We start from the raw sequence: 23,660 nt of genomic DNA, 5'->3' as shown, positions 1-23,660 counted from the left end.
CATCAAATGAAGGCGGCACCCTCAGGTTGGAGTCCCTTTGTCTGAGATGAGGACTGCAGTCGGTGAGGTGACATGCCTAACAGGGGCGGCAACTTCACTTTTGGACATTCCCTCAGTCGCAAACGTTAATTCTTTCCATTGTTAAACAAAAGCGTCTCATTATCTGACCCTCCTGCAGCGAATTGTTCTGTGGTGGGACTGAAATATAAATCCTGCTGCCTGGATTTTTCACCCCCCCCCCCTCATCTTTTTTTTTTAAAGCACCATTAGCCCTTCTAAAGTCTCAGCCCCACCTAAGCCAAAGAACAGGGTATGTTTGTTTACAGGACCCCTGTGCTATCTCTCCACCTGCCGCATAATAACAAGGCCCAGGGTCCTTTGTGGAGTGTTCGGGTCACATTACCGGGGGTGATCTGTCATCACGAAAAGTTGTGATGTACCACACCCTTTCTGCAAATGTGTTTGACACCGTGCTCCTGCGACGCCCCTGGCCGAGAAGCAAATTCTAATTATTGACTGGCCTTCTGCGTTACTACCTCTCTTGTCTTTTCCTGCAGCGTTACAGGAGCCGGTGTTATCGAATTTTCTGACTCCCCCGCAGAATCTGACTACCCTTGGCATGAGGCTAGGTTAGTCTAACCCGAACCCGAACCGTAACCCATTCATACCAAGGGGAGTCAGATTCTACGGGCAGTCAGAAAATTCTATAATACCGGTGTGTAGTGATTTTTTTTTTTTTGCATTTACAATCACTCCCTTTACTGCAACTTAGCTCCCTACCAACAAGGCGGCCAGAGAAGAGTGTAAAGTTCATATGATAATTTTTCTTTCTTTTTTTTTTAAGCAGATGACCACTTACGATAAACAAGACTAGGTCAAAACCTAGCATGGTCAATGTTCAAAATGGTGGCCAGTTTGTTACAGGGCTAGTCAGTGGTAGTGTCTATACTATGAATTCCTGCATATTAAAATGTTCATCTGCAGTTTGCTGCAGTGGTCCCAGTCATATTTGTTGTAGCATATCACCTGACATGGTTAAGCTACGTTCGAGTAAAAAAAAAAGTTATAAATGCAGTTGCAAGAACAATACTTTCCCCTCATCTCTTGGGATGTTTGATTTTTAAAGAGAAGTTAGTGTAATTGTAATTATAACTATTCTAATTCTGTTATCTCCCCCTCCTCTTTCATCATGCGGATGTTACGTTTTTTCTTAAGACTCACTCTCATGAGCGGATTAATGGGCCCCCGGACACGGACGCGTAAAAGCCCCCCCCCCCCCCCCGCACATACACACAATTAACGCCAACAGCATATTAACTAAGATATACATTAACCGGCAGTTTCCTTCGGCTTTTCAGTCGGCCTCTTGGAGCTTGTGTTATTGACATGAATGACTTAGCCCGCTGACTGTGTGACAAGAAATGCAACGTTAATAACAGACTTCACACAACGGCTCTGGCTTAGGGGCCCCCTGGGCCCCTGGGCCTCTGGACCTGGGTCCAGTAAGCCCATTAGGTAATCCACCCATGCTCACGCTGTACTGACAGGCGAATTCACGAACAATGGATCGTGGCCGCTGATAGCCCCATGAATTGCGCATCACTTTCAGCCGCTATCTGCCCCGTCTCAAGGTCCGATTCACAAAAGATATTGGGCTAATGATATTACAGCACAAATGGCTACACTCACTGCTGCCATGATCACTGCAAAGTCTGGGCGTCAGTGACCACCAAGTCTCTGAAGACCCCAACAATGTTCACTCTAACTGCGTGTTGCTATCAGCGCTGGTGTTTTGCAGTGAGGCTCATTTGCATAGAAAGGGGCCCATTTTTTTGCACCAAACGTATGCATAGTACCTCATTTAAATATGTGCAAAGCACTGAGGCGCCATTTACGTCACAGTCCGGGGTGCGTTTCACCCTTTGCAGGCACTCTGAGAGTTACACGGTTTCTTTTTGTGTTATCCGTGCAGGTTTAGCGACCACCGAAAGCCGTGCAAATCCTTTTTGCGATATCGCCGGTGGGTATTTTGCCAGGGTGATTGTTATTCGGGGTGTGCTCTCTCGCTCATCCCTCTCGGCGCTCAGCCTGACCAATCGTGTAACTTCAGTGACGCCTTTGGTCACCTGATCCAGCGGCCCGGTCGAGTATAACTTGATCACTCAGTCGGTCCGTCAGGGACACCCGCGTTTTGTGTACAAGAGGAATACATTTCTTATACGTATTTCCTCTTACGACTGCAGAGCTGTAGGCGGCCTACTAAAAGTAGTGTTTTGTTCCCCTCAAAAGTGCACCTTTTTATTCTGAGCATACCCTACACAAGCTGACCTTTGACCTACTATGACTGCAAATATGTAATATATTCACTAAAACTAAGTGTCAGGCTTAAAAACACCATGTGGTAGTGACTATGAGCTGGTTTTGTTCCTACGGTAACAGCTGCTTGGTTTAATTGAATACAAATGAGTTGTCCTCTTTGTGGGGGGTTGAACAACCACACTGCATGCACAAACACACGCACACAAATGTAGATTAGGTCATGGAAGACTCTAAAGTTAGGTGTTAAAATCATACTTTTATCCACCTACATGTCACAGCGGTGTTTAAAAGGCCGGTTGTGTGCTTGGCGAGCGGCTACACGTTACACACTGTTGCGTTAACGCTGAACAATGTGTTACGTGAGCAACGGCTGTCATGTTTAGTAACCAGGCAAAAGTCATGGGAAACGTCCTTGGAAAGGGATTTCCAAAAAGGAGCTGGAAGCCCGTTACGCAACTAGTTTTATTTGCCTCATCCCAGATTCGACCGTTTGATTGACTTGGTGTGGGAAGAAGAGAGGGCTCGGGGCCTCGTGATGGATCCGGCCTTGGACCGTAATGAAAGAGGACTTGGCGCCCCGGCTCAGCGTGGATCACTTTGATTTGAGAGGGAGTCAATCTATAAGCAATGGGCCCTGAGAGGAAAGGGGGGGGGTCTGTGTGTGTGTGTGTGTGTGTGTGTGTGTGTGTGTGTGTGTGTGTGTGTGTGTGTGTGTGTGTGTGTGTGTGTGTGTGTGTGTGTCAAACTCGGGTGTACAGTGTGCAGCCCCCACATCTAGGCTGAAATATCACCCAAGTCTGGATTTACTGCAACGTGTGGCTGCTGCGGCTGGAAGGGAAGAGATTAACACCGGGATCTCGGATGTGTCTCTTGTCTTCTTTGCATATCTTTCAGTCCTTCTCACCCTCTTCTCTCCTGTTAGTGCTTAACCTCTCATGTGGTCACATACTTCTCTGATGTGTGTGTGTGTATGTGTGTGTGTTTGCTAACCGTTGTATGTGGGAGTATGTTCTGTGCTGTGTTTGTCCGTGTGGCGGATGTTGGTGTGTTGTCATGACAGCAGGATGGGAGACTTGAGCAAGCTCCTTCAAACCACCTCTCTCTCTCTCTCTCTCTCTCTTCTAAATGGACACACATGCCCGATGCGAGCCATCCATCACGTCTCAGCTCAGCAGCTGGATGTGATTGAGCACTTAACAATGCTCTGTCACCGCATTCTCTGGAGACGAGGCAGCCCACAACCACACACACACACACACACACACACACACACACAGGCTGAGATGGAGAGAAATAGAGATTGATGCACACACACACTACCCACTTTCTAGTCGCTAGTTCCTATTCCTCTCCTCCGTTTACTAACCCCCCTCCCTCCAAATAAATAAAACCACTAGATTATTCTGAGTTTGTTCGAATACAGCTGTGTCGTTTTGTGCATGTTTTCTCCCCGCCGCCGCCGCCATCCTTCAGAGGGTTTCAGTCCAATACAGCGGGGACCATTTAGCCGCTACGTCACTGCCTGCTTAGCCCGGTGACCCACTGAACCAGCGCGTGTAGGCGTCGCGCCGCCGGCGCTGCTGAGCGGATGAAGGACTCGTGTACGTTGAGCGGGATGTGGGGTCTTGCCGGCGGAGGACGGGGGAGGAAGGAGGACATGAGAAGCGCAGGCAGGCTGGTGGCGGGAAGCCAGAGAGAAAGCCCTTCATCCCTCCAGGCGACACAGGCATCTAAACAGAGCCGGGCCCCCTCATTTGCTGTTGTCTGCGTCACACTCGCTCGGCTGCCTATATTTGCACCCCCCCCCCCAAGTCAACGATTCTCCCCCCGACAGATAATGTTTCACCTTCCTAGTGCGCATGTGCACCATCCTTTGGTCACGCCGTCTCGGGAGGCAGCCGGCGCGTCCTCCCGGAGCGCCGCGCTGATCATCTGTCCTCGCCCCAGTGAGCCGAGCGGGCAGCCGAGCGGGCAGCCGCCGCGTCCCCTGATCACGTCCCGTCACTCTCCCTTATGAATCACCAACAGCCGCTTTCAACGGTGTCGGCGCGTGAGACAGCAGAAGCGAGACCTTGTTATCACGAGAGCGCTCGAGTGTGCAGGCCGAGGCCAGACCTCGTTGCGAAATTGCGCAGCGGCGTTATTTTTCAAACACTCGCTGTTCTGCCTGTCATCACGCGGTTATAGCTGGCCTGTGTGCGTGTGCGCGCGTGTGAAAATAATGATTGACTGCGGCGCGGCTCGTGTCCGCCACCTTCCATCTCTCCACACGTCTCCTTTGAACCGGAGATTTCTTATCAGTGCGGATTAAGCTTGAAGTGGGGACGGCCATGCGGCGTCTGATGGAAAACCCGCCGCCGCCGCCACGACACACGGCAGCAGGCTGCGGCGGCACAGCAAGCCGGGGCCATCCAGCGGCCCGTCTCCCTGGTTATTTGTGCAGGTACCTCTCTCTCTCTCACTCTCACTCACTCACTCACTCTCTCTCTCTCTCTCTCTCTCTCTCTCTGATGGTGGTCCCCGTGATCCCCTTCCCATATGCTCGCCCGCCCCTGTTTTTGGTGCGTCACTTGGAAGGCATCCATGTGGGTTTTAATGACGCTCCGTGCACCGGTGCCAGGCCCGCCGTCCCATCTGCCCTCTCACGCGCGTTTCCGTCAGGATGCAGTAACCTTTATTCCCGTTTATTCAAGCGCGCGCATATTCTCCGGTGACGTTATCCGTCCCCACGTGTTCTTTTCGTTCCCAGTTTGGAGAGCGCGAAGATAATCACAATGGCGACTGATCTGCTGGGTGAGTTACTTCCGGCGGGTACGCGATTCAGACCTGGATCACACGGTGCCAGGCAGCAGTGAACGTCTCGTCCTCCGTAAATAACGTCCTTTTTTATGTCTTATCCAGATATTGTAAAATAAACGGGCTTAAAGCTGCAATGAGGTTTTTGTCACTGATTACTTATCAGTCTCGGTTTATTCCGATGCCTCTTTATGACCGACATAATCAAATGAGACCATCGGTGAGGAGGTTACGCTGCCGTATGACTCACTTGTCTCTGGGCAGGATTCCCCGCGAACGGCCTGCAGCACGGACGGGAGACGTAGCCTCAGCAGAGAGCCTTTACCGCGTCGCTGTATATCTTGCAAACATCTCTATTACCAAAGCATTTCGCACATTAGCAGCAACTGTACTGATAACAGAAGCTGCCGTAAAGAGGCTGGATTGACTGATGGTTGACGGCTGTCATAAAGTGAGTTGTGACATGATGAGACAGAGTGAAAGCTGCACAACCGCTTGTGAAACCATCCATTATCCCAACCGCTCATCCTGCTGTCAGGGTCGCGGGGATGCTGGAGCCTATCCCAGCAGTCAGTGGGCGGCAGGCGGGGGGGGGGGACACCCTGGGCAGGCCGCCAGGCCATCACATAGACATGGGACACACACACACACTTAGGGACAATTTAATATGACCGATTCACCTGACCTGCATGTCTTTGGACTGTGGGAGGGAACCGGAGCCCCTGGAGGACACTCAGCAGACACGGGGAGAACATGCAAACTCCACACAGAGGACGACCCGGGATGACCCCCAAGTTTGGACTACCCCGAGCTCGAACCCAGGACCTTCTTGCTGTTAGGCGACCGCGCTAACCACCATGCCTCCCCTCCCTCTCTCTCTCCCTCTCTGCATGTGTGTGTGTGTACACTCACTGGCCAATTTATTAGGTACACCTTGCTAGTACCGGGTTGGACCCCCTTTTGCCTTCAGAACTGCCTTAATCCTTCGTGGCATAGATTCAACAAGGTACTGGAAACATTCCTCAGAGAGTTTGGTCCATATTGACATGATAGCATCACACAGTTGCTGCAGATTTGTCGGCTGCACATCCATGATGCGAATCTCCCGGTCCACCACATCCCAAAGGTGCTCTATTGGATTGAGATCTGGTGACTGTGGAGGCCATTTGAGTACAGTGAACTCATTGTCATGTTCAAGAAACCAGTCTGAGATGATTCGAGCTTTATGACATGGCGCGTTATCCTGCTGGAAGTAGCCATCAGAAGATGGGAACACTGTGGTCATAAAGGGATGGACATGGTCAGCAACAATACTCAGGTAGGCTGTGGCGTTGACACGATGCTCAATTGGTACTAAGGGGCCCAAAGTGTGCCAAGAAAATATCCCCCACACCATTACACCACCACCACCAGCCTGAACCGTTGATACAAGGCAGGATGGATCCATGCTTTCATGTTGACGCCAAATTCTGACCCTACCATCCGAATGTCGCAGCAGAAATCGAGACTCATCAGACCAGGCAACGTTTTTCCAATCTTCTATTGTCCAATTTTGGTGAGCCTGTGTGAATTGTAGCCTCAGTTTCCTGTTCTTAGCTGACAGGAGTTGCACCCGGTGTGGTCTTCTGCTGCTGTAGCCCATCTGCCTCAAGGTTCGACGTGTTGTGCGTTCAGAGATGCTCTTCTGCATACCTCGGTTGTAATAAGTGGTTATTTGAGTTACTGTTGCCTTTCTATCAGCTCGAACCAGTCTGGCCATTCTCCTCTGACCTCTGGCATCAACAAGGCATTTTCGCCCACAGAACTGCCGCTAACTGGATATTTTTTTCTTTTTCGGACCATTCTCTGTAAACCCTAGAGATGGTTGTGCGTGAAAATCCCAGTAGATCAGCAGTTTCTGAAATACTCAGACCAGCCCGTCTGGCACCAACAACCATGCCACGTTCAAAGTCACTTAAATCACCTTTCTTCCCCATTCTGATGCTCGGTTTGAACTGCAGCAGATCGTCTTGACCATGTCTACATGCCTAAATGCATTGAGTTGCTGCCATGTGATTGGCTGATTAGAAATTTGCGTTAACGAGCAGTTGGACAGGTGTGCCTAATAAAGTGGCCGGTGAGTGTATATATATATATATATATATCGTTTTTTTCCGACCCGTTAGTTAAGGGCTAACGTGTCTACTTATCCGTGCATGTTACAATATGTTACTAATTTTAATAAAATAACTCTACTGTAAAAATCAATATTCCATCTCATCTCATCTTCAGCCGCTTTTCCGGGGTCAGGTCGCGGTGGCAGCAAGCTAAGTAGGGCACTCCAGACGTCCCTCTCCCCAGCAACGCCCTCCAGCTCCTCCTGGGGGATCCCAAGGCGTTCCCAGGCCAGATTGGACATGTAGTCCCTCCAGTGAATTCTGGGTCTACCCCAGGGTCTCCTCCCAGTTGGACGTGCCCGGTAAACCTCCAAAGGAAGGCGCCCTGGAGGCATCCTAATCAGATGCCCAAACCACCTCAACTGGCTCCTTTCGATGCGAAGGAGCAGCGGCTCTATTCCGAGCTCCCTCCGGATGTCCGAGCTCCTAACCCTATCTCTAAGGCTGAGCCCAGACACCCTACGGAGGAAACTCATTTCAGCCGCATGTATCCGCAATCTCGCCCTTTCGGTCACTACCCAAAGCTCATGACCATAGGTGAGGGCTGGAACGAAGATTGGCTGGTAAATTGAGAGTTTTGCCTAGAGCTCAGCTCCCTCCTCACCACAACGGTCCAGTACAACGTCCACGTTACTGCCCTCACTCGTGAACAAGACCCCGAGAAACTTGAACTCCTTCACTTGAGGCAACAACTCATCCCCAACCCGGATGGAGCAATCCACCATATTTCGGTAGAGAACCATGGCCTCAGACTTGGAGGTGCTGACTCTCATCCCAGCCATTTCCCATTCAGCTGCAAACCGCCCCAGTGCACACCAGAGGCCGCGTTCTGATGAAGCCAACAAATCCACATCATCTGCAAAGAGCAGAGATGCAATTCTGATGTTCCCAAAACGGACACACTCCTCACCTTGGTGGCGCCTTGAGATCCTGCCCATGAATATCACAAACAGAATCGGAGACAAGGGACAACCTTGGCAGAGTCCGACATCCACCGAATACGTGTTTGACTTTGTGCCGAGAATGTAGACACAGCTCTCACTTTGATTATACAAGGACCAGATGGCTTGTAGCAACTGCCCCGGTACCCCATACTCCCGCAGTACCCCCCACAGAGTGCCCCGGGGTACACGGTCGTAAGCCTTCTCCAAGTCCGCAAAACACATGTAGACTGGCTGGTCAAACTCCCATGCATCCCTCAGCACTTCCGCAAGGGTAAAGAGTTGGTCCGTCGTTCCACGGCCAGGACGGAATCCGCATTGTTCCTCCTGGATCTGAGTTTCAACAGTCGGTTGGAGCCTCCTTTCGAGCACCCTAGAGTAGACTTTCCCAGGGAGGCTGAGCAATGTGATGCCCCGATAATCGGAGCACACCCTCCGGTCCCCCCTTTTGAATATGGGAATATCAATATTCCAACCGCACGAAATAATAGTCAAGAACTTGAAGGGAAGGGGGAGGTTTGTTTTGGTTCTGGGTCCTCTCCTTTTCTCCCTGTACACGACATCCCTGGGTTCTCTTATTCGCTCGCATGACTTCTTTTACCATTGTTATGCTGATGACACCCAGCTGATCTTGTCCTTCCCTCCCTCTGACACACAAGTAGAGACATGCATTGCTGCGTGCTTGACTGACATCTTGGAGTGGATGGCGACACACCACCTGAAGCTCATTCTGGACAAGACAGAGCTGATGTTCCTCCCGGGGAAAGGTTGCCCGCACTGAGACCTGGCCATCACCATTGACAATACGCCGACTCGGACTGCGAGGAATCTGGGTGTGATCCTAGACGATCAACTGTCGTTTGCTGAAAATGTTGCATCGGTTATTCGCTCCTGCAGATTTCTCCTCTATAACATCAGGAGGATTCGCCCATTCCTCACCGATGAGATGGCACAGGTGCTCATCCAGGCTCTGGTCATCTCCCGGCTGGACTACAGCAACTCCCTCCTTGCTGGCGCCCCGGCGTCGGCCGTCAGACCTCTGGAGCTTGTTCAGAAAGCTGCAGCTCGTCTGGTGTTCAACCGCCCTAAGGTCTCCCACACAACTCTCCTTCTCATGTCCCTACACTGGCTCCCAGTAGCTGCTTGCATCCAGTTTAAGACTCTGGTGCTAGCCTACAGGGCAGTGAAAGGAACAGCTCCTTCCTATCTCCAGGCCATGGTCAAGCCCTACACCCCCGCCCGACCACTTCGCTCTGCTGCCTCGGGATGCCTGGTTGCCCCGTCGCTCAGAGGCCCCTGCTGCCGATCGACCCGGTCACGGCTCTTTTCTGTCCTGGCCCCACAGTGGTGGAACGAACTCCCCACTGATGTCAGGACAGCGGAGTCGCTGTCCATCTTTCAGTGCAGGTTGAAAACTCACCTCTTCAAGAACTACTACCCTGTTACTTGTTCTTAGAAATTATTGTATTCACTCATTTAAAAAAAAATCTCTTTCTTGCACTTTTACTTTAGCACTGGTTTTTCTCTTAGATGCTTGTTTAGATGCACTTATGACCTCTGATGATTAGTAGTTCTCCTGATTTCCTAAGTTAAATGCACTTATTGTAAGTCACTTCGGATACAAGCGTCGGCTAAATGACTGTAATGTAATGTAATGTAATGTTTGGTCTGGGATGTTCGTGCAGAGTATCGTATATAGCACCTTTAATGACAAATGCAGGGGGTGAATGGAGAGCTTCAACTGTGACAATGGAGTCGTTCCTCCTTGAAACACGACCACTGTTGTCCACAGCGTCGTGCAAAGTCAACCAAAATCCCAGACTCCTTGCAGCAGCTTTAAACGGCATATACTGTGTTAGCATCGCTTACCTACAGCGGTTCCAACAATAATCCAGAGTACTGTTGCATATGAAGATTCAGTAGCGTATAACGGTTAACCTGGAGTGCAATTTGTACAGATTTCATCACTTCCACTGCAGCAGGCAAGGGCAGCCCGTCACAAACTGTCTTCTGGGGGGATCTCGTTGCCTCATAGAAGCAGTCAGTTGCACAAACAAGCCATTGTCGCCTCGTGGGTTCTCTGGGTGTCTCACAAGTCTATCAGCAGCAATAGCCAAGTATCTTTGGCAAGCCCTTCGATTGCTCTCTCTCTCTCTCTCTCTCTCTCTCTCTCTCTCTCTCTCTCTCTCCCCCCCTCAAGTCCAGTTAGTGTGCACATTATGTGTGTTTTAAGTTTCTGTTTTAATTGCATTTGCATTTTATCTCACCAGTTTCTTTAGGAAAGGAGCAACACTCATTTCACAGGCAATCTTTGCCTTTTTGAGGGCCAATTTAGGCATTAAACATTACCCATGACAGTATGGGTCTCAGCTAAGCATCTGTGTGTGTGCGGGCATGTGTGTACACATACAGTATGGTTGATCTATTTTCATTTCCCCTTATATGAATGGATCCCTTTCTTCCTCCAGCAGCTGTGGCCAGTTTGTATCATTTCACTTTCCCCTCACAGACTAAAGAGAGGTCAGTTTGATATTAGGTTTACAGTTTTTCACTGCTGACAGCGCCCCCCCCCCAACCAACCCATGAGTTCTTGGCAATCAGCCTGTTTGCTTTGTAAAGTCCATCTTTGTTCTTTTTCTCCCCCCCCCCCCCAATGACCTCTGTGCCTTTTACATACGAGGTAGCGCCGCTCACATCCTCGTTGCATATTAGGGAAGGGCCAGGGAATGGTAGTTAAGTATCAAAACGCCGCTGAGCAGATGGTTTCCATCAGCTCCTGGTATTTTCCGGTTCTCAGGTGTGGCTCTCTCGCCTCCGCCGGGACTCCGCCTGTCGATTCATTAGCAGTGAAAGGCAACCGGCGAGCCACCTGGCGCTGCTTACAGAGATGACTGGGTGGGGATGGGGGAAGAGAGGGCTGGACCTTGGGCCTCTTGGACCCTCCAACAAACAGTCTGTCGACGTTTATGACTGAGGAGGCCAGCTGACCTGCAAACACCTCCAAAAGGCACGACTCCCAAGCAAGCCTTGCCTGTCAGCCGGTCTCCAGGTCTTTCGCTGAGGGTGCAACTGAACTGAGTACATTCTGTTGGCTCTGAAACTGCTGCCACCTAGAGGGCAGCATCACAGAAATGTGTACATTGGATCTCCAGACCTAGTGAGCTGTTTACTCTCCGGAGACGGATCCTTTCTCCTGATGGAGACAAATGGGCCCCGGCCAGGTTCCTCCATCTCACAGCTGGGGAAACAGAGAAGCAGGCAGAGCCCCCCTCCCCCCGAGGGAATCGACACCACAGCGAAGGAGATGCGTGAAAGAGACGCTTGAGGGAAATGGGGACCTGCTGTTGAATCCAAAATTATTCTCCCGCCATAGCAGTTCCACAGGGAGCATCCGGTCAAGGGAAGTTATAATATCTCTATGATCTGAGGGCCCCGTGGGCCACCCTGAGGAATGGCGCTGGTTGGGACCCCCCACCCCACCTCGCTAGCTTGAAAAGAGAATCCACCGAGTCACAAGTTACACATATGAGAACTGATGTGACGTCATCCAGTAAATCTGTCATCGAATCATTCAACTGGTCCTCAAGGGGACAACACATACTGAAAATATGCACACACACAAAGGTTTGTCAAACAGGTGTCCTCCAAAAAGTACAGCATTCCCGCGAAACTGTAGCACACAGGCTGCTGTTAACTTACTCTGTGCAGCTTTCCCATGGTCCAACTGGCGTCCTTCTCTTTGCATATTGGAAATGCATGACAGTGGAGTGGTTCACAGAGTACTGACTGCTCCCTTGACTGTGCGAAGAGCTCCCCGTGTGGAATGACCAACATGTTTGCGCTTACATGAATGTGTGCACGACGGGGTGCAGGTGCATGAATGTGTGTGTGTCCATGTGAGAGCATCCTTGCACATTCTGTTGTGTGTGTGCACATCTGTTTGTGTTTGACGCTGTTCTACTGCAGCACTCAATGGAAGTTGCCATACTTGGAGGAGACGCTTATCTGTACAGTATGCAGACCGTTATGTTAATTGCCCAGTGTCATAAGCACGTGCACCGAGTATCATTCATCACTGTTTTGTATTTATGAACGTTAATTTTTAAGAAACTGTGTTATCTTGACATGAGCCTAAGTGTAAAGTGTATGTGTATGTTGTGTGTTATGCATGTGTCCGTTGAGACCTTCTTTACGCAAGTAATGGGTGTGCATTTTACAGCAAAAACCAGCTCCTGGAAACAAGTTACAGAGGCCTTTGCCTCTGAAAGTCCCCCATAAGAATATCACTTGAATTGCATATGACTTTGTTTCTCAAGATGCACCCAAGGCCAGGTTTCATAGTCTGTGTCCTGTTTCATATTGAGTGTTATTTGCTACAAAATGTTTGTAATTTATTGTAAAGGATTTTACTAGAATATAAACACCCAGGCTTAACTCTCTGGTAACGTTTTCCAGGTCAGTTTATTAACTTTATAACGGAAGTAAAAAAAAAAAGGCAACATCTTCTGGAGAAAATAATAAGCAGGAAATAACAATAGTGTGCTTTGCTCGACAGCAAGCACACTAATTAGTGGAGGAAAAGAGCACTCGATAAATCACCGATGTTTTCATACAAGATCAACTTTATTTATTCAATTCAGTTGTTTTGTGCAGCAGCAAACAGGTGCAGACGCATCAACAATGCATGTAGAATAACAGCAAAAACACCCTTAATAATTTTATTCTTTAACTATTACAACAGGAGATAGTTTGCATTATCACCAAACCTGCTTGTTTTAGAGCATGTGTCCATGAGAGAGAAAATCAGTCAGAGAAACAGGCTGTAAAGCTGAGCTCAACATTAGCTCACTGGGATGAAAACACAACCAAACTTTCAGGGAGGTTTTAACCTCTTAGTTCTCTGTTTTAACAACATACAAGAAGAAGAAAGGTTTCTAAATGAGAGCCGACTGCGTGTTGACCTGATGGCTCAATGGACTCTGCGATTACGTGAAGAACTGGTGAGGCTATGTGAGACTCGGTGGATTCATGATGTCTTTTGAAAGCCAATATCCGAAGGAAATATGGAAAATTTCAACCATGGTGGCAGATGGAAGAAGATTTAGTAGTTCAGTGCTCAGAGCTCCAACCAGCATGTGTCAGTCCAAGTTTTGAAAGCCAACATCCAAAGGAAGTGCTGAAAAACTCACTGGCTGCAAGTGCAAGAAAGAAGGTGTGGTGGCCCAGCTGTTAGTGTTCCTTTGAGATGTTACAAAGGTCTGGGGTTCAAAACTTCCCTGTAACATTCTGCTAAATTTTTAAAGTAAACATTCATAGGATATATTCAATGATTTCGATAGAGAATGGAAGGATTTGGTGGTTCAGTGGTTAGTGCTCAGCATTGACACTGGCAAGATTGTGGGTTCAAGACCTATACTTATTGTTCTACTTTAGTTTTTAACGCTCCAAAAGAAACATTCATAAGTGGTCAGAGAACACTTTCCAGCATGCAGAAGACTTGGTGGTGTAGTGGTTAGTGATCAGCTGCAACACTTGCAAGTTTGTGGTTTCTAGACCTGCACTTGCCATTCTACTTACCTTTTGAACACCCCAAACGAAACATTCATAAGTGCGCCGAGAACATCTCTGAGCGTGCAGATACCCTGGTGGCGCAGTGGGTAGTGATCAGTAGCAAGGTTGTGGGTTCTACACCCACACTTGCCATTCTTTCATGGATATACTATAACCAAGTCCAGTTGCACTTGATTCAATTCCTTTGGATAACTATGACCTGGATGAATGAGAAAATTCACACACAAACTTGCCATTCTACTTAAGTTTTGAACACTCCAAAAGAAGCATTCATAACTGCTCTGAGAACATCTTTGAGTGTGCAGATGCCCTGGTGGTGCACTGGTTAATGCTCAGCAGCGATGCTGACAAGGTTGTGGGTTCTAGTCCCACACTTGCCATTCTACTTAAGTTTTGAACACTCCAAAAGAAGCATTCATAAGCGCTCCGAGAACATTGCTGAGTGTGCAGATGCCTGGTGGCGCACTGGTTAGGCTTCAACACAGAACTTGGTGTGCCTGAAGCTGTGTGGTGGCTGGTTCGAATCCCGGCTGTGGCTGTTGGTATCGGGGTCAATGGAAAAGAAAGGTATTTGAGGGTGAGGAAGAACTGTGAAAGGAGGGTGGGCTGGCCGGGGGTGGCCACTGGGCCTAAAAAGCAATGTGAGATGGGGGTTATGAAACAGGAAGGAAAAATGGGGTAAAATTTTGACATGTAGAACAGATAGTAGTTTGAACGTGAATTTCCATGTCTGCTGTAGTCCTTCTGAAGTTTGTTTTGTTTAACTTACGCCCTGTTGGTGGAAAAGGGCTAACGGAGCCTGTAAACCAGCTCTTCCGTCACAGCTGGAGAGGGAGATGGTGTGGAGTGACAGAGGAGGAAGAAAGGGAGGAGAGAGGTAGGGGATGAAGATGAGTTACAATAGGGAGGCTGTAGCAAGCTGGAGAAAGGCGAAGATAAATGAGCGATGTGCTGGAGAGGGCAGCCAGAGAGCTGCCAAACCTCTGCAGCTCTTCCATCAGCAGACATCTTGGAAGAGGCTGAGCACTGCGTTCCTCAGCACAACTCCTCCTGCAGGAGGTGCACCAACACACGCTCGTCTACATGGTGTTTAGCTCCATAGGGCTCCTCAGAATGGTTCTCATCCTGCTGGTCATCATCTCCATCTCCCACTTCAGACAGCTCCACAGGCCAACCAACACTATCCTCCTGGTGGGACTGTTGGGGATGTCCATTGAAAGCTTATGCTACATGGAGTTTTGCTGGGAAGGGATGTTGATGTGTGCTTTAACTCATTATTATTATTCTCTGTTGGTGCTCATATCGATAGACCACTACGTGGCTATCTGTGACTCGCTGCACTACCAAAATCACAGTGACTACAGCTGGGTTGCCACTCTTCTGTACAACAGTCTTATTGTGATGGGACATTTAAAACAGCCAGACATGTTCAGGTCCTGCTACTGAGACTGTGTGCTGGTCATCGCTCACATCTCAGGGATCGTCGGACCGTGTACCATCGTGGTGGTTCTCTACATGAGGGTGTTTGTGGTTGCTGTCTCAGGCACGTGTCATACAGGTGCCACCATGGTGGCCAAGACATCAGAGAGAAAGGTGGCTAGGACTCTGGGAATAATTATAGCTGTGTTTCTAATGTGCCCCTTCCTGCATTATTATTCCTGTAGCAGGTGAGATTACCTTAAACAACTTGTCATACTTTACTGTGCTTTCTCGGATCATGCTGACCAACTCCTGTATGAACCCTCTAGTCTATGCCCTCTTCTACCCCTGGTTCAGAACTACTACTACTACTGTCACCTGCTCCTGTTGGGGGTCGCCACAGCGGATCATCCGTTTCCATCTCTTCCCATCCTCTGCATCTTCCTCTGTCACACCAGCCACCTGCATGTCCTCCCTCATCACATCCATAAACCTCCTCTTTGGCCTTCCTCTTCTCTTCGCTGGCAGCTCCACATTCAGCATCCTTCTCCCAATATACCCAGCATCTCTCCTCCACACATGTCCAATCCATCTCAATCTTGCCTCTCTTGCTTTGTCTCCAAACCATCCAACATGAGCGGTCCCTCTAATATACTCGTTCCTAATCCTGTCCTCCTTCGTCACTCCCAATGAAAATCTTAGCATCTTCAACTCTGCCACCTCCAGCTCCTCCTCCTGTCGTCTCATCAGTGCCACTGTCTCCGAACCATATAACATAGCTGGTCTCACAACCATCAATCAGTCAATCAAGTTGCATTTTATATAGCGCTTTTCTAGCTGCAACAGCCACTCAAAGCACTTTACATAAACATATAAATAAAAACAAAAACCATGTTGTAAACCTTCCCTTTAACTCTTGCTGGTACCCTTCTGTCACAAATCACTCCTGACACTCTTCTGCACCCACTCCACCCTGCCTGCACTCTCTTCTTCACCTCTCTTCTGCACTCCCCGTTACTTTGTACAGTTGACCCCAAGTATTTAAACTCATACGCCTTCGTCACCTCCACTCCTTGCATCCTCACCATTACGCTGCCCTCCCTCTCATTCATGCACATGTTTTCCGCCTTGCTCCTACTGACTTTCTACCCCTGCTGCAGAAAAGACATTAAATTCATATTTACCTTCAGAGTACTCCAGCCTGGCTGTCGAGAGGCGAAAACACTGCAGACAGAAGCCGTGAGGTGGAAAAGTGTGGACAAAATGGCTCATCTGTCTCACGCTGGGATCAATCTGGTGGTTTGTTAAGATATTGTTAATAACTCAGAAACTGACAAAACAAAAGGGGAAATTCAAACCCATATCCATATCAAATATGTATGTGTGTGTGTGTGTGTGTGTGTGTGTGTGTGTGTGTGTGTGTGTGCACAGTGCTTGCTTGCAAATGATGAGAGACACTGTCAGTTCAGCGACAGACAGACCTTACCCAAATGCAAACTGTCTATCTGTCTGTCTATAACTCAGCCTAGCTTGCACAGACGTCTGTGAAGCCGTTACAGTAAGTTACACATGCATGCACATTTCCCCTGACACTACCAAGTTTCTAATCATGCGCACACAACTATTGTGAGTATTGAAGGTGCCAAAGAAAATTGTGTGATGGAGTAAAAGTAGAAATCGTATTCAGAAAATACAGTGAAGTGGGGCAGTAGTGTAGCGATCTATTCTGTTGCCTACCAACACGTTACCTCCAGCTTGGTCGGGAAGCCGGATGTGGGTATGTGTCGTGGTCACTACACTAGCACCTCCTCTGGTCGGTCAGGGTGCCTGTTTGGGGGGAGGGAGAACTGGGGGGAATAGCGTGACCCTCCCGCGTGCTACAGCCGCCTGGTGAAACTCCTCACTGTCAGGTGAAAAGAAGCAGCTGGTGACTCCACATGTATCGGAGGAGGCATGTGGTAGACTGCAACCCTCCCCGGATCGGCAGAGGGGGTGGAGCAGCGAACGGGACGGCTTGGAAGAGTGGGGTAATTGACCAGGTACAATTGGGGAGAAAAAGGGGAACCCCCCCCCCAAAAAAACAGCGAAGTAAAGGTAACATTTTTCCAGAAAGTTCAACAGTCAAGTTTAGATATATCCAAAAAGATACCGAATCTGTTTCTTTGCATTGCTGGGTTTCAGTTCCTTAATACTGGTAATGTTTTTTTATTCTGTTGCCTGCCAACTGGCCAGATGTATGTGGTTGTGGGGGTGGTGGGTGTTGGGGGTGGTGGGGGGGTCTGACAACAGCTGTAACACAGCAGGCGGGGGGAGCCGTTTATTCTACCAGCAGCCGTGGGAGAAAAGCAAGGCTCCAGGCCAGTAGGAGAATACAAAAGGCAAAAGGACTCGCTAAGAGCCATGAAAATAACTTACAAAGCCGTCAGTGAATTTCAAAGAGGGGGGGGGGGCTCAGTTACATGAAAACTGTCGCGACCTTTCACCTCCGTCCGAGTCCGCATGGCGCATGTTACGCGCACAAAACGACACACAGCATCAGGATCGCCGATCTTCCTTGGAAAATCACCACTGATCGATCCAATATGTCAACGCACGCCCAATTCCGTTGTACCCAAGTCTGCCTGGTTGTGTTGGTTGTACCTAACTAAGTCTGCCTGGTTGTGTTGGTTGTACCTAACTAAGTCTGCCTGGTTGTGTTGGTTGTACCTAACTAAGTCTGCCTGGTTGTGTTGGATTTACAGGCTTTAAGGTGTATGGGCCCCGTGTGGTTCAGAGGGTCTGCAGTGTTTGTTATTACGCTGCACTGTGTCTGGTTGGTGGGTCGGTCCATAAGGACAGATGTTATGCCTAAGGGAGACCTCTGAATGTTATATTTGTGCGTCTGTGTGTGTGTGCGACTGGGAGTCTAGCCATGCTACACTGCACAGCATGGAAACTTCTGCACCGTCTCAGTGGTGGCGGTGCAAAATCAGGAACATATTGAGCATGAGCTGTGCAGGAAATGAGATTACAGTCAGCGGGTACCTTGAGTCAATTATTCAATGGGAGAATATTTCCACAGTGCGCGCCGCAAATTGCCTTTTAAATGGCAACTCTATTAGAGATGTGTGGCGCATTAGAAAACAAACACGCGTCTTCTGAGGCGGATTCGAAACAGTCCGCGGTGTTTGCTTTCGTGGAAAAGCGTATCATCTCGTTTTGACGAATGAGTGGCATCAATCCGAAGCCGCCAGTCAAACACAAAGGACCCCGTGAGCTTAAAAACCCGAGTGACACATGTCAAACACACCAATCCCGGCCCATTCCACCCTCCGCCGGCCCCATATGGCAAATCGGCTAAGGTTAAGTTCTCTACATGGGGTCACAGAAATACAGGAAGAGAAAAACCCGCCCCAGCTGAGCTGTACGGGCTAACACGTGTTAACCAGGTGAGAGATATATGTCATAAATGTGTTCCAAGGTTAAAGGCCGCGGTGTAGTTTCCATTCGCCGGTGATTCACGTTCCCCCCCCCCTCCCCCGAATGTGAGGCAGTCTTTTTCTCTGGGATGAAGTCCACTCAGCGCCAACGCTAAATCATTGACAGCGAAACGCCGAGGATACAACACATTCGTCACAGGCACATTCTTAGCTGATACTCTCGTTTCGCATCACCCAAGCTCGCTCCTGCGGCTCTCGGAGGTACAACATATACATGTGCGGATGTGTCCGTTTGTTAAGTATGTGCGTACATGGGTACGTGTGCGTGCGTGCATGTAAATCTTCACAGATCTTGACTCACCTCGCCACTTACCTGAGAAACCTAGCTTGGACAACAGCGTGCTAATCCATTTGCCGTCTGTCGCTTTGTCAACCTCCAACACCGTAGCTCAGGATACATCCCCAGATGTTGAGGATTTCATCCCCTAACTTTCCAGGCATTAGGCTTCCCCTGGTGTTTATGTAACATCCAAACACCATCCAAAAAAGCTTACTGGCTAGGGCTTCAAACTGCAGGCCTTTCTCAGGCAAAGCAAATTATGGCTGTGGAAAGTTGCTCTAAGCAGACCTAGAAATTTCTACTGTGTAACCTGGGCGCATACCAGAGCCATGTGTCTCGCTTAGAAAGGAGACAAAAAGTCATGAACACTATCTTGTCTTACCTCACTTTTCTGTCCTCTTCTCAATCTGCATTTCTCCCTCTCTCTCCCTCTCTCTCTACAAACACCGACTTGCTCTTGCACGCATTCATACATTCCAAAGCCCAGTCACACGCAGCCTTTCTACGGCTTCAGTTTACTCTCAGACACTTTATAACCGCCCGGGTATATTATTTCTGCTCATCCGCAGGGCATCTCCTCAGCAAACTTGGAGAAGGTCCCACCCAGTTTCGTTTCCACACCATTTTGGCAGCGAGTGCTTCCCGCCCGAGTCAGATAGGGGTCATATAATATTCGTAAATACTTTGTGTTGCTTGTTTTTTTGCATGTCTAGTTGCCAGATGGCCGGGGTTTGATGTGCATGAAAAAATGAGAGTGTCAGACAAATTTAGCCCTTCAAAGGACAACTATTCAACACTGTTTACACCAAGGCCTCGTTCAGACTACCAACCCAAATCCGGGTTGTTTTTTTTTTGTTTTGTTTTTTGCATATCCAGATTTGAGTTTAGAAAGTCTGGATGGCAAAAAGAAAAAAAAAAGACCACATGAAACGCGATTTTTGCAAATGGGATCTAACCACATTTGGAGGTGGTTTGAAATGTGATTCCAATGGGATTTCTCCGGATGTGTCTCAGTCCAGACACTATGGCTGCCCAAAACATATTTCAAACCGTCTTTTGCGTCACTCACAATGCGGCACACAACAATGACGTCAATTCCAGAGTGACGGAAGTGGAGCCCGCCATGACTGCAGTACGCGAATTTCTGAAATGCAGGGTGGCAGGGATACAGCCCTACCACGTTTCGGGGCACATAGCCCTCGCTGTCATCTAGGCGCGCCCACCACCCCTCTGTTTCGCTGTCGTCCTGTCTCCAGAGAATGGTAATGGCATCGCCCTCGCTGAAGGACAGCTCATCTGAGCTCTGAGCCTCATACTCCCAAAGAGCATACACCGTGCCCTTGTTAGTTACACCCAGCTTCTCCTGTACACCATAGAGGAACTGGGAGTACTGAATGTAGCCCTCCTCCATCTCCTCGCATTTATCTATGGCCTTCTCCACGTCACTGATGGTGCTGGCAAAAATGGCTGCCCCTGACTCCACCAGCAGCTTGCATAGATGGACACCATTGCAGCAACCTGCACAGTGAAGCGGTGTCCATCATCACCATCAGCAGCATTAACCCCAAAATCCAACAGGAACTTGACTATGTGGTGATGTCCTGCACACACAGCATTGTGCAGGGGCGTGATGCCCTCATTTTGGGAGTGCTGGGGTTTTCCACCTCGTAGATGATTCTCTGGACGAGATCAAACTCTCCCTCCAGTGAGGCATCAAGCAGGAGGGCCAAGGGGTTAAACTTCACCCTTAGGTTGTGACCAGTGCACCCAGAACTGGGCTTCTTCAGGTTGGTGCACTTCTGTACTTCTGTGAGGGCATGGTGTCGATCTCCTTTGGCGTGCTGACCTCAGGCACAGGGCTGGGGAGTGTGGCCTCGGGGCCTCCCACATTGTTGTTGTCCTCTGATTCCTCTGGCTCAGCGAGGTCTGCCAGCACCTCTGTTGGCGATGGTGATGGGTGGTTGCCATTAGCATCAGTCTAACATGTGTTTTGTGGACTTGGAGAAGGCTTATACGACCGTGTACCCTGGGGCACTCTGTGGGGGATACTGCAGAAGTATGGGGTACCGGGGCAGTTGCTACAAGTCATCCGGACCTTGTATAACCAAACTGAGAGCTGTGTCTGCATTCTCGGCACAAAGTCAAACACGTTTTCGGTGGGTGTCGAACTCCGCCAAGGTTGTCCCAAGGTGCAGCCAAGGTGAGGAGTGTGTCCATTTTGGGAACCTCAGAATTGCATCTCTGCTCTTCGCAGATGATGTGGTTTTATTGGCTTCATCAGAACACGACCTCCGGTGCGCACTGGGGTGGTTTGCAGCTTAGTGTGAAATGGCCAGGATGAGAGTTGGCATCTCCAAGTCTGAGGCCATGGTTCTCTACCGGAAAATAGTGGGTTGCTCCCTCCGGGTTGGGGATGAGTTGTTCTCTCAAGTGAAGGAGTTCAAGTATCTCGGGGTCTTGTTAATTAGTAAGGGTAGGATGGAGCGGGGGATTGACAGGCGGATTGGTGCAGCATCAGCAATAATGCGGACATTGTACCGGACCATTGTGGGCTCAGCCTTAGAGATAGGGTGAGGAGCTCGGACATCCAGAGGGAGCTCGGAGTAGAGCTGCTGCTCCTTCGTGTCGAAAAGAGCCAGTTGAGGTGGTTCGGGCATCTGATTAGGATGCCTCCTGGGCGCCTTCCTTTGGAGGTTTACCGGGCACGGCTAACTGAGAGTAGACCCCGAGGTAGACCCAGAACTCGCTGGAGAGACTACATGTCCAATCTGGCCTGGGAACGCCTTGGGATCCCCCAGGAGGGGCTGGAGAGTGTTGCTGGGGAGAGGGACGTCTGGAGCGCCCTACTTAGCTTGCTGCCACCGCGACCCGACCCCGGAGAAGCGGCTGATGAATGAATGAATGAATGAATGAGAGGGTGGCAGGGTAAGGCTCATTAATATTCATAAAAGAAGCGCTGCCTGATTGGCCGGTGAAACGTTGCCGCTCTGACGTTTGCGTTGCTCCTGTCTAAGCATGTGATTCCTTCATTCCCCCGACAATGCTTGGCTAGTTAGCTACTTTGGCTAGCATAAGTTATAACCGATCTTCACCCATTACATCAATATACTAAACATATTAATCCCCTAACCCTAACCCTAACCACTATCCGTGAACAAAAGTTAATGTATTAACGCTTGCTTACCTCACGCTCATCTCCTCAGGATGTCTTGACAGGAGCAACGCAAACGTCAAGCAACGTTTCACCAGCCAATCAGGCAGAGCTTTTTTATGAATGTTAATGAGCCTTCCCCTGCCAGTCACCGGCCAATCAGGCAGCGCTTCTTTTATGAATATTAATGAGCCTTACCCTGCCACTCAGTGGCCAATCAAGCAGCGCTTCTTCTATGAACATTAATGAGCCTTCCCCTGCCACTCAGTGGCCAATCAGGCAGCGCTTCTTTTAGGAACATTAATGAGCCTTCCCCTGCCACCCTGCATTTCGGAAATTCGCCTGCAGTACAGAACATCGTAATGTACACCATCCTCCTTCGTCGCTGAGTTTGAGTTCTGCACCGCGACTTGACAACGCGATTGTTTGGAGCATGAGATGATGGATCTCCATTTCTCATGTTTCCACGTTGGTAAACTGTGTCACCAGCATACGTAGTTACTCACGCCTACGTCATTACCACAGCAACCCATGCAGATAGGCTGGCGATGTCCGGACACACAAATCCGATCTGATCAGTTGCAAATAACGGTGCGGACAATCTGTCTTAGAGGTCTGATTTGAGAAACACATCCGATTTGCCTGAATTTTGAACAAGGGCTTAAGTGACTCTTTGGGGGGTCAATTTAGTGCACAACTCTGACTGAAATCTAAAAGGGAAACAACCACAATTTCTCAACATCATCTCTAGATGTTGTATGGAGAGTACTCTAAAAACAGCCATAATACTGGGCAGTATTCTGTGTCTCTCTCTGAACCACCCCTAAAGTTTCATGTTCATGGTATTTGCAAAACAGTCATGCTCCAAGACCCTTAGTCTTACCCAGGTGACCTCCACCCTGACTCACAGGCCTTTGTTTGTACAGCGTTGGTGTGAGAGGAATCATCCTGCTCAGCCTTTTATTGGCCTTCTTTGCTCTTCTCTCTTCTTGCAACAGCTTTGAGTATTTGCAGACGGACGGTAAAGTCACGGTCTGGAAAAGACCAGAGTATAACATTTGGTGAAGCTTGTCAACGAATTGCAATCGTCAACACTGACTGGAGTCCAACACGTCAATTCTTCACTGGAGAATGTGCCTCGGTCACACCTTTGGATACAAAAGGGGTCTTCACTATTGAGGAGATGTAAGAATCCATCTGCTTTTCTTGAGGCTCTCTCGATAGAGCACACAACACCTCTGGTTTCTGACATACAAATGTATTGTGTTGACTTAATTATCCAACGCAAATGTTTACTCCGGCCTTTTATAGATTTTGTCTCAGGCTGTTAGTAGTTTTTACCAACTGAATCAAACGACTGTGGCCCGGAGCCCTCTCATTGCCACTCAAGCCTCAAGGGAAAAAATCCCTATTGTAAAGATGAAACACGGAAAAACTTTGCAGAACAAATCATGTTTTGATTAAGAAATTGTAATCGTTTCATATGATGGCTCAGAATCTACTCGGCCCGATCGAACAAATGCTTGTTCCCTGGCCTGGGCCCATTTT

General features: G+C 49.0%; 2 pseudogenes; one reads left to right on the top strand and one right to left on the bottom strand.

Moving 5' to 3' along the window:
- The first annotated feature begins 13,554 nt into the window (after positions 1-13,554).
- On the top strand, positions 13,555-16,510 carry LOC130131400 (trace amine-associated receptor 13c-like; annotated as a pseudogene).
- Positions 16,511-19,845: 3,335 nt separating this feature from the next.
- Positions 19,846-23,059, bottom strand: LOC130131399 (apoptosis-stimulating of p53 protein 1-like; annotated as a pseudogene).
- Between the last annotated feature and the right edge of the window lie 601 nt (positions 23,060-23,660).

This window comes from Lampris incognitus, chromosome 21 (assembly GCF_029633865.1).
Source record: "Lampris incognitus isolate fLamInc1 chromosome 21, fLamInc1.hap2, whole genome shotgun sequence".
Lineage (NCBI taxonomy): Eukaryota > Metazoa > Chordata > Actinopteri > Lampriformes > Lampridae > Lampris > Lampris incognitus.
This window is presented reverse-complemented; position numbering and strand designations above follow the sequence as displayed.